At 33.3% G+C, this 13716-nt stretch overlaps 1 protein-coding gene, 1 long non-coding RNA gene and 1 pseudogene across 2 annotated transcripts in view; 2 read left to right on the top strand and 1 right to left on the bottom strand.

The window, feature by feature from the left end:
• EYS (eyes shut homolog) overlaps positions 1-13716 on the top strand; it is a 1522493-nt gene that overhangs the window by 313553 nt on the left and 1195224 nt on the right. The window lies entirely within an intron of this gene.
• On the top strand, positions 1533-1632 carry LOC112663871 (U2 spliceosomal RNA; annotated as a pseudogene).
• LOC125752224 (uncharacterized) overlaps positions 4461-13716 on the bottom strand; it is a 54995-nt gene continuing 45739 nt past the window's right edge. The window contains exon 3 of the long non-coding RNA XR_007401202.1: positions 4461-4829. This is a non-coding gene — a long non-coding RNA (uncharacterized LOC125752224). The remainder of the gene's footprint in view (positions 4830-13716) is intronic.

Raw genomic sequence — 13716 nt, 5'->3', positions numbered from 1 at the left:
AAGAGGTCTTCCCAATCTACTCAGTCTAAATCACTAACAAACCTAGCCCTTCCCCATTTTTCTCCTATTACTGATTTATTTCTTTGTAATTACCATTTTCTGTATTTATCTTGTTTGTGTTTGTTGTTTGTTTATTTTTGCCTTTTTATTATACTTCCTTCTACCTAGCAGCTTGTCCATTCATAAATCTGTTTGTCTTTATATGTTATGTATGATTTATTTATGATTTTTTCCTGATAACCATTTAAATACAGGCTGGACATATGCAAAAATGAATACCAGAAAACATTAAGTAGTAACCTTTAGGAAAACATATTTACTCTCTCCCCAGATTCTAACTGAAATACTCAGAAATATAGGGAAAAAAGATATATTATTTTAAATGTAGTAGAAACTAAAACTTATAGCCTATAATATGCAAAAACTAAAATAGTCTATAATATGACAATAATCTAAAATCAGTATGACCTTATCACTAAGGGCCTTCCATTTTCATTCCAACCACAATAATCACAAGTCAATATTCTTGAGTCCTAAACAACACATCTCTCCCTCATTGTATCCTGGAAAGTGAGGCATGAACACATGACTTATAGAAGATGAATAATTTTAGTCCTGTAAGGTGTCTTATGACAGAATAATGAGAGAAGGGCATAAAACTGCAATGAGAGGATTGCATATGGAGGTGGCCTGCATGAAGTAAGGTCTTACTCTAGCAAAAGGGCAATGACTGGCATCTGGACCAAGATGAATATGTTGATGCAAAACATGGTCTAATTATGGCTGTTCTTACCCCACCAAGGGTCTTTGTGCCCCTAAGCTTTTCAGGAAACAAAAAAGACAAATTTTTGAGTGATAGAAATGTGGCTGAATTTAGTTTTAGATATTAATTCTATGAAAAATAAACAAAAAAGATGACTGAATTTATCTCTAAGACAATATGTTTTATACCTGCATCAAATAGGATTAAGAATTAACGGATTTGAGGAACCTGGGTGGCTCAGTTGGTTAAGTGTTCAACTCTTGATTTCATCTCAGGCCAGGATCTTGGGGTTGTGAGATCAAGGCCCTTGTTAGGCTCCAAGCTGGGCACAGAGTCTGCTTAAGATTCCCTCTCTCCTTCTCCCTCTCCCTACCCCCTTCCTCCACCTAAAATAAATAAATAAATAAATAAGACTTTCTCAGGTGTTTTTTCAGATCACAGAGTCAGGTTTTCATTTAAGCTATTATACAAAAATGAAAGCTATGCTTCTGCAAATCTAAGTTTGTACTTATGAAATTTGTATCTATCACACAGGAAGATATTTTCTGCTACCATCTATGTGTCCTCCCTATGTTAGTATTTTAAGGGCTACTGTGAGCTCTTTAACCTTTCGCAAATATCCAGTTTTCTTTCCTCCCAGGCATATGGAAGAACAGCACATCCTTATCCCTGTAAAGTTAGGAGTGAACATTAGACTTCTTTTGTCCAGTCAAGTGTGGGTAGGATGATATGAATCACTTTCAGGCAATAACACTTAATTGCCAAGCTGATCGCTTCTTGGCCTCTTGGCTAAGATCATGTGTAGTATTTGTTCTTATCAGTTTAATTGCCAAGCTGAGATTCTTCTGTGTTTTATTCTGCTACCCAGTGACTATAGTGAAAATAAGGGTTGAGGAACAGTGCTAAGCCGTCACACAAATAATACATTCCCAAGAGTTATGTACACCCACAATGGATTTCATAGAGTGGGGAATAACTCTTTGCTGCTTTAAGCCCTCCAGGTTGTAGGTCACTGCTACTTTTTTTGTTACTATTATTTAGCTTAACCCAACTGATCCATGAGTCAAAAGTATTCACTTTTGTGAATACTTTTTTCTTTATAACTTAAGTTCTTCCCAACGCCATTCAAATTAGACTGTATGCTGTCTGAAGCTGTTTGGTCCCTGTCGTTTCCAGAATTAAAGTAGGTAGAGGGGATAATACTTGTTATTGTGAACTTTAAAGTCATGGAAGAAAAATGAAGTGCTGAAGGGCAATTTGATCAGTAAATGCTAAGTGTTACTCATTATGTAAAGGGAATAAGTAATTTACCAACTGCTTCATATTGTCTAAAATGTCTGCCCATGTGCTCAGTCAAATGAACAGGGTTTTCCATGAATGAGTCTTTCCTCAGTACACAGGAACAACAAAGAAAATAAATAGCATTATAGGGATTTTGTCCAGGGAATTAAAGCAACAAAACATTTTCTATGCTATATATATAAGAGAGTTAACTATAACAACAAAAAAATGGTATGTTCTATTTGTGTTTATAGGAAATAGCTGCATTCATAATTTAATTAAATAAATTGAAAAAGCAAAGCAAAAAAAAAAAAAAAAAGATGGGTCAATGGAGATTTCCAAGGAAGAGTCTGACATTAAACACTGCTTTTGTTGTTGTTGTTGTTTTGTTTTGTTTTTTGTTTTTATACACAATGTTTTTTAAGTGCCTTAAAATATTCTAGTCACTGATATAGGTGCTGGAGATAGAGCAACATCAGATCTCTTTCTCTTATCTCATGAAATATTTTTGGGGGGGCAGGAAGGGTAGGATGTTCTTTTGTTAGGAAGATGGAAGGAAGTAAAATAAGGATAGCTTTTAGTGGATAACAGAGGTTATGACTGTCATAATCTATTTAGAGATTAACTGATGTAATACAGGTGAAGTGCTTATCACTATACATGCATATATATATACACATGCATATATGAAGTACTCAGTAGTTTTTTTTTTCTAATTAGTATTAATATTTTCTTATGCTAGGACTTGAGTATGGATATAACTTAAAAATATAAGGTGTGATACATAGATATCAATATCTGTCTCTTCCTTCTCTTCAGCATAGTATCAGGAATCTTTTTGAAAGCATGTGATAAAACTGTTAGTTAGCTAGTCTAATCTGAATTACAGAAGATAAGTAGAAATTAATCAAGTGAAGCAGAGATAAGAAATAACTTCAGGAATACAGAACATAAATGAAGGCACAAACTGCATATTGCTAAGGTAAAACTCCAAAGCAGTAAGTTTTACAAATCAATCTCAGCAGGTAGAATGAGTGGCAAGTGCACATAGACAGTAGAAATGTGGGTCATTGAGAACCTTAATTGTCATGGGAAAGTACATGAAATTTTTGTTTTGGAGACATGGAAATTCAGTTTTGAATTTTAAGAATGAGAGTTATATGGCCAGGTTTCATATTTTATTCAATCTGATAGCTGTACAACATATATATTTATGGAAAATTTCAGGCAAAGATGCTAAATGGGAGGCATCTAAATAAAACATTTTAGGTAATGGATAATGAAAGCTCAAGTTGGAATATTACACAGAAAAATGGAATCAGCTCAAGGATTATTATTAAGGAAAATTGACTTTACCTATTGACTGAAGATGTGTGATCTGAGAAAATAGTAAATGTACACACCAAAATAGTAAAAATAGTAAGAAGTATATACCAAAGAAAGGTGTATAGAATAATGGGACTCCTATCAGGGGAGTGATCACCATTATAGGGAAAGATGATGGATGATGACTAAGGTAAGCAAAATAGAATAAGAAAGTGATAAAATCTAAAGTAAAAAAGGATCAGTTCAGGTTAGAGGTCTGCATTTGGGAGCCATCAACACTTAGTTGATAACAGAAAAATGTGAATGAAATCACTTGGAGAAGTGAGTGCAACTTAGTGTAATCAAAGAGGGAGAGTAAACATGAAGGCAGAGGAAGAGCCCATCATAACAAAGATAAGCTTCCAGTTATGAAATAAATAAGTCGCTTGGATAAAAAGCACAGCACTAGGGAATTCAGTTATTAATATTACTATAACTTTGTATAGTGACAATAACCACACTTGTAAACATTTCATAATGTACAGAATTTTGAACTACTATTCTGTACACCTGAAACTAATATGTCAACTATACTTCAACTAAAGCTTTAAAAAAAAACCTTAAAGAGAGCTAGTATTACCTTCTTTATTAATATTAGTATATAAAAAGGGAAATAGAGTAGGTTAACTTCACAGTTGATGATGCTTTATGTGCCATCTAGGGTTATAGACTATTTTCTGTAATCCTTACAGCCAGCCTGAAATATCACTTAATATATGAACAAAATGTCTTAGATTAACTAAATTACTAGAGTGAAGATACCTAAATTTTAGTCCAAGACTTTCTGCAAAGACCATCATCCTTCCTTTGACTTGGTCATGAAACTTAAGAATTAGGAATAAGAAGGTTTATGATGATAATGATGCTTTATAAAAATGAAAACCAAAGAAATATAGTTGGTTTTGTTTCATAAGGATCACATACATTTGATATTTCTTTGTATTTTCATTTACTATGCCAAGTGGATTTTTTTTTTCCTGTGAGAGGGGACAATTATACTGAGAATCTTCGGGATAATAGTAAAACTACCATTTATTGAATATGTCTAGGCTTTGATGCTTTACATAGATATCATAGATATCATACATTTATAATTCTCATGTTTATTTCATATATGTTTTATTATACCCATTTTTTGTTGAATATTACCGATGAGAATTCTTTAAGTGGCAAAGCAAAGTTTTCAGGTTGACTTTTCTATCCTTTCTCCATTTCTTCTTCATCCCCATGCTTTTCCTGTATAATACTTCCTGGTGGTAGCACCATTCTTTCATCAGAAAGCAGTATACCTAGCAGAGCTGCCATTGACAATGCCTCTTTCATCATAACTAGAGTCTGACTTAGAACTGATGCATTATGTCTTCTGTCTTAAAAATTGTGTAATGTGCATCCACTGGCCTCCAGCTCCTTACAGAAGAAACTAGTCATAGGAAAGAAAAGAAAACAAACCAGTAAATAGTTTTGTCTTTCCTATAATTCTCAGTAGGGCAAATAGCTAAAAAGATGTTATGTTTGTGTCTTTCATTTAGTGACATAAATATTTGAAGATGTATTAGCATAGGACAGAATATGAGAAGTTAAAAAATCACTCCCATAAATAATTTCTTGTCCCCATATAAAAATTCCACTTTTAAGACAGTTAGAAAGATACAGCCCTTTAGAATTTCATGGTTTATATGTATACAGATCTTAAGGACTCCATGTCATTTGGTTTCATATTTTGCTTAATAGCTCAGCTAGAACTTCTCATGGGCAAAACCAGTAAATAAAACTTTGGGCAAATGATTATAGGTTTTCTCTAAAAAAAGCTCATAAAATTCAAAAAATGAATTTGAATGCTACCTTTGGTCAAAGAATTACTCTATGACTCAATTCTGTCAGTATTTTTTCCCAATGATAAGTCCCTACAGTTGTTCTTTTTTTATTATTTTTAATTTTTTAGAACTCATTATACCATATAAAACAGAAAGGGAAATGGATAGCTCTATACACCAGATAGATTTTCAACTTCTCATTATATTATTCATAGGGAGAATCTTGTCCTTTTCCTAAATTTCAGTAGCTGTAAAGCAATAGAGTTATCTTTAACTGAAATTAGTATTTTGTTCTTTGAATCAAAATCAAAATATTATTTTGCCAAGCATTATTATCATTCTGATCCCTAGAGAAGACTATTTTCAAAAGAGATAGAATACTCAGTACCTCATCTTTCTGCTTATGTGCACAACTAAGGAGAGGTTTGCAACAGCAAAATTGAGGTTTTTAAATCCTCTAATATGAAAGTTGTATTATGTGAGCAATTTTTGTGGCTTTTCATATTAATATTGCATGCTATCACAATTCATTTTCACCAATTTAGATGGTGTAGAAACATGCTGAACACTTCAGTAAAATGGTATAATGATTATATTTGCATATCATAAGAGTAGAAGCAAATACTAAAAATATACAGCACCAGTACTTTATGAAGGACAACTTTAATACAAATGACTACTTAATATAAAGTATTTTATTATCTGCAACTGGTAGAGATATAGCTGCTTCACCGAGCTTATGTTTACTTCTTACTGCAAAATTCATAAAGCAATATCCACTGAAGTAAGTAGAGGTTTGAGTAAATGACCATAAATAGTATCATATATTTTACCCAGAAACTGCAATGTTACATTATTAAGGAAATGTCTTCTTTTAAATTGTATTCATTTAATTGAATTACTGGACATTAACTTGATGTAAGCATACAGGAATTCACAATGTAATGTATGCTATTCATTGAATCATTTATAATATTACTTAACTTTATGGGCCATTCCAGCATTTTTGGAAGAGGTTCTAATTTTTTAGCTTTTTTTTTAGACTTAGTCATTCTAGGTATTGGAGAGACTATTTGGCACTATATAGATCACTTTTGTCCTCAGGGCCCTTCCCATAACATCCCCCTTCACCTATCACCCCCCTCCCCCCAACAACAACAACAGAAAAGCAGAGGAACTTGAATGTGTTTTACTTTGTTTTTGTTTTTAACATTCTCATATTCTTACAATATGAGTTGATAAGGCCTGATCACAGATTGAAAATTACAAGATAAAAATTCCATTTCTTCTACTGTACTTTCTTTTTCAGGCATGAGATTTGAGAAATTATTAGGGCAGATCATTAGGACATTAAATCAGGTGGTATTCCTCATTCCTAGATAGCTCGAAAATCTGTCATAAAAAATGGTTTAGAAGATTACATTTAACTTATATTATTTAAAGGGATGAGTATGACATAAATATGAACTCATAATAATTAGGTTGTCATTTTGCATACCTGGGGTAGGTTTGCAATTATTAGTATCAAGCTTCAAAGAAAAAATATAATAAAACTCCAAGCATAATCAAATCTTTGACCTAAGAATAGATATAATGCAATGGAAAGCATGTTAATGTTTTTGTCAGAAAACCTGGTCCAGGTCTGCCTTTGACAGGTGCTGAAATGCTGCATCTCAGTTATGTTGTAAGTGAAGTGGAGGTTAAAAGATCTCATATTGATATTGCAACAAATCAGCTTAAGTTTGAAAGTGAGTAATGATCTCTGGGAGATGAAAATGTAATGAACAGTGGGGCTATGGAATAAAGAGTTTAAGCAAGCAGAATAGATGTGGAAACCATTTTAGCCATCAGTCCAAAATGGCTTGAAACATGTACTATGTGGAATTTTGTGAGAAAATAATTGGCGAACCAAAAAAATAATGAGTGTTGACTCTATATTGCTAAGAGGTTTTCTCAACAATTTGGTGAGAAAAAAAACAAAACAGGAGTTCTGTAATACTGACTAGATATCAGAAATTAATCATAATAATGAAATTACCAAAAATAATACAAAAGTAGGTATCATTTGTTCTCTACTTAGTGTTCCTAATTGAGGTAGAAAGTCATAATTTACCTTGTAAATTGCATATGCATAATAACTCAACAGAGACCAAAAAAACATATTATTTCTACATTGTGAAGATTTCTAGTCTATTTACTACAAAAAAAGCAAATCTTGATATCTTATTTGAGTAATATTTCCTTCATACCTCTCATTTCACTTACAATTAGCTACTAAGTCTCATCAATTCCATCTGCTATATTTTCCTGATGCAAACTCAAGTTTTGATACCTACTACCATTAATGTGGTTCAGATCCCTATAATCATTCTTCTAAAGCAATAGAAGACCTTTTGGTTTGTTTTCCTACTAAAATGTATTCTCAATGCTGTGACAAAACTTGTCATTGTCATCTATCTAATATATAAATTTTATCATGGCATTATTCAATTAAGTCTTAAATGAGTGATTCTTCACACTACACAGTTGAGGATGAATGAGTATTTTTATCTACTTAGTATCACACATCCTGACACTACCCAACATCTATTGCATGAACCTGATGTGTCAGATACATTGAAAAACATCTATTTTGTGAGCAAGAGAAGTATTTTTCAATATATGAATTTTAAGAGGATGAATATTTTCATTAAATTGACCATTTGATGTCCATGGTTTTTCAAAGACTCTTAAAATTCTTAGCAAATATTTCATCTCACTTATACATATTGAATAAGAGCATTTTTCATGTTTAATCTTTCTTCAGTAAAAGTTCCATTCTATAATTGGCTGAGTAGGTAACCCTATTTCATGATAATTCAGTTTATTATTGATACAAGAGAGCTTGGTTCCTGTCTCCACTGAGTCAAAGAATGAACCTCACAGACAACAGAATGAGCAAAGTGGTAGAGGTTAATTAAGCTGAGATACAGAGAAGGCTCTCAAAAGTGAGACGTGTCCTGATAGGGTTGCCACTGAGGGCTTTTATGGTCTGTCTTTTATAGTAAACTGACCAGAGAACTTGGTAAATTTCTTGTCAATATCAGGGTGAATATTTAGAACAAACATGGTGGACTTTTAACAAACATGATATTTCTTTGTAAATATCATGAGCACAAACAAGGTGTTCCCTTCTCTCTGGTTAATATCTCCTCCATAATATTTCTCTGCATCTGGGGTTTCTGTGAACCTAGTAGCCATTAAAGGGGAATACTCCCTAATATTTTGGAACTAGGAAGCCAGGTTTATTTTTTTCTGTTTTTACTGTCTTATCTCTGTTTTCTTGGGATGGGTAGGAGCCTGACTCTGGAGTCTCTCAGTATCCTTAGGGTTTATGGGAGCACACAGATTCCTGGAAGCCTGACTCTGGGCCATTCCCTTATCTTTTCCTTGCCTAGCCCCCTCTGCCCCTAACTCGTTTCTACACCATGATGATATTATCATGTTGCTCTATGGTCTGTAAGAACTACCATGCTAATACTTTTGTTGCTATTACCAGTTTCACTGCCTTTTAATTTTTTTAATGATCATATATGAATCAACTTTTTAAATCTTTTTCATTTTCTTAGGTAATAAAGGAATTTCTATTCCCTTAGGTATGAGTAAAGATTTAACATTCTTCAATTAATCTCTCCAAAGTTGATAAATTTACAGCTTGAACAATAACGTGCTAAGTGGCTCTAAAAATAACATGCCAAGTGGCCTCCACCTGTAGGTTCATGGTGTCTTATGGAGGAATTACATGTCCATGACTCTAGAGGCTTCAGGAAATCCAGGATCACTGACAGAATTCATAGATAGGAAAGTAAGTCTCACCCCATCTCTCCTATCCTTTATATAGTGTGCTGTAATGTTATACATGTTCTTCAATTTCCCATCAAACACATTGTCAAATAATGTTTATTTTATTATTTTAATATGTTTGGTCAATAAATGTAATCAATTTAAAAATCATTAAAATTATTGTTAATTTAATATGAAAAATGATTATGATGTGTGACTACATCATATTATGTCAGGTTTTCTGTTTCTTCCAAATTTTTATTTAAATTCTATTTAGTTAAAATACAGTATAATATTGGTTTCAGGAGTAGAATTTAGTGATTCATCACTTGCATATAACACCCAGTGCCGGGGATCCCTGGGTGGCTCAGTGGTTTAGTGCCTGCCTTTGGCCCAGGGAGTGATCCTGGAGTCCCGGGATTGAGTCCCGCATTGGGCTCCCAGCATGGAGTGTGCTTCTCCTTCCTCCTGTATCTCTGCCTCTCTTTCTCTCTCTCTCTATGTCTATCATAAATAAATAAATAAATAAATAAATAAATAAATAAATAAATAAATCTTAAAAACAACAACACCCAGTGCTTATCACAAGTGCTTTCATTAATTCACATCACCCATTTACCCCTTCTCCTGCTCACCTCCCTCCATCAATCCTCAGTTCGTTCTCAATAGTTGAGAATCTCTTATGGTTTGCTTCCCTTCCTCTCTCTCTCTCTCTCTCTCCCTTTATTTATTTATGTTTTGCCAAAGAATGTTTAAATACTGAATGAAAATCATGAAATATTCTTAAAAAAGCATAAGTAGATTTTCATAAAGCAAAAATAATGTATGAGTGTACTCCATATAATTCATAACCATATCACTATAATTATACTCTTTTGTATACTGGAAATTCCATTTAAAATAATTGCTACTCAAAAATAATTTTTAAATTCTCCTAAATAACTGAAATAGAGTATTATTAGAATGTGAACAATAGAGAAAATGAACAAACTATGTTTCAGTAGAGGCAAAGCTGACTTCTGGCGGATAAACCGGTTTTAAAAGTGTCTGATCCTTAAATGTTTAACAATTATTGTGTTCCATAAAACACATGCAAATCTATCCATGCACACACATTTTCTAGGTAATTCTTCAAATATGTTTTTTCAAAATAATCATTATAAAGAAACATAGCTAGGTGTGTTGTGTAGATGCTGTAACCAAAGTGTAGTGTGTATATTGAATTTTGCATGCCCGTAGACATGTCATCGTGATTTATGTCCTTCATCTTATTTTTAGAAAATTTAAATCTTCCACAAAATTAATATCTATTTTATAAAAGCTATCATTCTGAGCTGAATAATATTTGTCTTTACAGAAGAAATAATATTTGTCTTTATATATTTGTAAAGAGAAAAATGTATTACTTTGAAATTCTTTAAAAGAAAATAAAAATGACCGTTATAGGCTACATGATTTGTGATTTCATGCTGATAAATAAACTCAAGTTTTTCATAAGATTTTCAGCCAATCCAGACCTATTGACATGGGAGAGCTTGGTTCCTGTCCCAGGGAGTCAAAGAATGAATCTCACAGACAATAGAGTGAGCAAAGCAATAGAAATTTATTAAGCAGAGAAAGCTCTCAAAATTGAGAGGGGTCCTGACAGAGTTGCCCTGAGGGCTTTTATGGTCTGTCTTTTATAGGAAAGAGACCAGGGAACTTGGAAAATTTTTCTTTCTTCTTGCTCTTTCTTCTTTCTTTCTTTCTTTCTTTCTTTCTTTCTTTCTTTCTTTCTTTCTTTCTTTCTTCTTATGCTTTTTAAAGAATATTTCATGATTTTCATTCAGTATTTAAACATTCTTTCTTTTTACTTTTTGGAAAATTTCTTATCACTATCAGGGTGGATTTATACGTTTCATGTCTATAGTTAGAACAAACATGGTGGACTTGTACCAAACAAGATTTTTTTTTGTAAATATCATGAGCACAAATAAGGTGTTCCCATCTCTCTGGTTAATATCTCCTCCATAGTATTTCTTTACATCTGGGGTTTCTGTGAGTCTAATAGCCATTAAAGAGGAATACTCCCTAACGATTTGGAGTTAGGGAGTCAGATTTATTTTTCTGTTTTTATTGTCTTTGTTTCCTTGGGATGGGTAGGAGCCTGACATTGGGACCTTTCCCTTATCTTTTCCTGCCTAGCCCCATCTGCTCCTAACTCATTCTTATATCACTATGAATATAGCATAATGTTAGACAAGGTGAGGTTGTGACATACATTGTAGGAGAGGAAGAAAGTAAAAGAATATGAAGTGAGTTAGTGAGAAATGAACTGATACTGAGCATTAAAGAAATTTGCATGCAAACCTGAAGATATTAATTTAACATAGCTGGTCTTTTATTTGGTTAATTTCATGATGGGAAGAATTATTACTTTGTTTTTTTGTTTTTGTTTTTGTTTTTGTTTTAATTAGGGAGCTAGAGACAGAGCTGGAGCGAGGATGAGGAGGGAGAGGGAGAGAGAGAATCATAAGCAGGTCCATACCCAGCACAAAGCCCCATGTGGTGCTCAATCTCACAATCTTGAGATCATGACCTGAGCTGAAATCAAGAGTCAGACATTTAACTGACTGAGCCACATTGGTGCCTCAAGAATTACTTTTTGAAAATCATTCAACATCTGCGTTTAAGATGGGTAAGAAAAACTGGAGGCAAAAAAAAAAAAAAAGTCTTAGCACTGAATTAAATTGTGAGTATAATGCTATGAGGCTTACAATAAAAGATACCTGAAAGATATTTCATGAAAAAGTACCAATAATTAGTGTTGACTTGAATATAGGAAAGAAAGGAGGAAGAAACATTGTAGATTCTAAAATTTGGAGGACACATTGAAGACATTTTGCAAAATAATTATTCTAATCAAGCATAAGCTTATTTTGTGCAAATTTTTAAAAAGTCATTTGCTATTTCTGCTTTAGAAAAATGGGATGATTACAGTGTTATCAATTATTAACTCAGGATTAAATATTGTAAACTAAAAATTATTTGAAGATTATCTACTTCTTACATAAATCATTTTATTCATAATTTTGTAGACTACAAATGCATACCTTAATTCTTAGATATTGTTTTAGAAATACTGAGCTTAGAGTAATGACTAACATCTAAAAGAGACCTGCTACTTAAAATGTCTGGATACCTAGACTTTTTTTTTTTTTAAGGTTTTATTTATTCATTCATGAGAGACACAAAAAGAGAGGCAGAGACACAGGCAGAAGGGAGAAACAGGCGCCATGCAGGGAGCCGGAGGCCGGACTCTATCCAGGTCTCCAGGGTCAGGCCCTGGGCCAAAGGCAGTGCTAAACTGCTGAGCCACCGGGGCGTCCCAGGATACTCAGACTTTTTAAACATTTATCAAATCACTGGTGTGACTGAGAGTTTGTTAAATAGTATTAGTTACTTAGTTACATAGATTAGTTAAATAGTATTAAATAGTACTGTTCTTAAGGATTACTACTTGCCTGTATTTCTGTGTCAGTGTTAAACTTCTATAGTCTCATATTAAATTACTAGTTTAATTTGTGGAAATAAAGATTAATGCCATAACATGGTAGTATAGTAGGAACTAGCTAAATTCTTAAATGAGCAGCACATTCAGAGTACTTATGATGAATCTCCACTGTGATTAACTCCACCCAGGTATTTATTAGGAAACTGATACTATGTGATAAGATAAATGGTCTAGAGGACCAATGATTCTTGCAGGTCTCTGTTATATTTGCTAAGAATTACTAATAAGATGTTATCTGTGTACAGGTAATAGCTTACTTAAATTGGCATAGTAATTATAACACAAAAATAAGTCAATGGTATGTTTCCCATCAGGAGGATAGGAAAAATGGGAAAGATTGGCATTAGATTTAAGTTTGTTGATGAGGCAGAATTTTTTTTTCAATCAAAAGGTCAATGAAAGAACAGGCATGCCTTCAATTCCACAGAAATGAAAAGGGAATGAAGTAAGTTTTCTTGAATGTTAGATGATAAATAGTTCTCAACCCTGACTATACATAAAAATTGGGGTGCTTTAACAAATACTGGTCTTCTCACCAGATACTTTATTTTTTTTATTTATTTTTTAAAAATATTTTATTTATTGATTCATGAGCGAGAGAGGGAGGGAGGCAGAGAGTCAGAGATACAGGCCTAGGGAGAAGCTGGCTCCATGGAGGGAGCCTGACCCGGGACTCGATCCTGGGTGGCCGGGATCACACCCTGGGCTGAAGGAAGCGCCAAACCGCTGTGCCACCAGGGCTGCCCCAGACACTTTATTTTAATTGTTATAGAAAGATACTTACGTATCTATTTACTCACTGATAATTCTTATATTCACCACAGTTGAGAACATCCAGATAGTCCATCTTTAGCATGCATCGTAATTACTCAGTGGATTTGTTAAAACACCCATTGCTTGACCTCACTTCTAGAGTTACTGATTCAGTAGGTTTGGAGTCAAAAATTTTGCTTCCCTAACAAGTTTCCAGGTGACTGTGGTGCTGCTGGTCTCAAAGCCACACTTTGAGAACTGCAGCTTATGTTAAAACAACAGAACATCATTGTCAGGAACAAAATGGTACCTAATCATCTGAGTATCCAATGTTTAAATGATGTATTTTTAAATATCTGTCACAT

Source organism: Canis lupus, chromosome 12 (assembly GCF_003254725.2).
Source record: "Canis lupus dingo isolate Sandy chromosome 12, ASM325472v2, whole genome shotgun sequence".
NCBI classification, from domain to species: Eukaryota; Metazoa; Chordata; class Mammalia; order Carnivora; family Canidae; genus Canis; species Canis lupus.
Note: the sequence above shows the minus strand (reverse complement) of the source record. Positions and strands in the feature narration are given on the sequence as shown.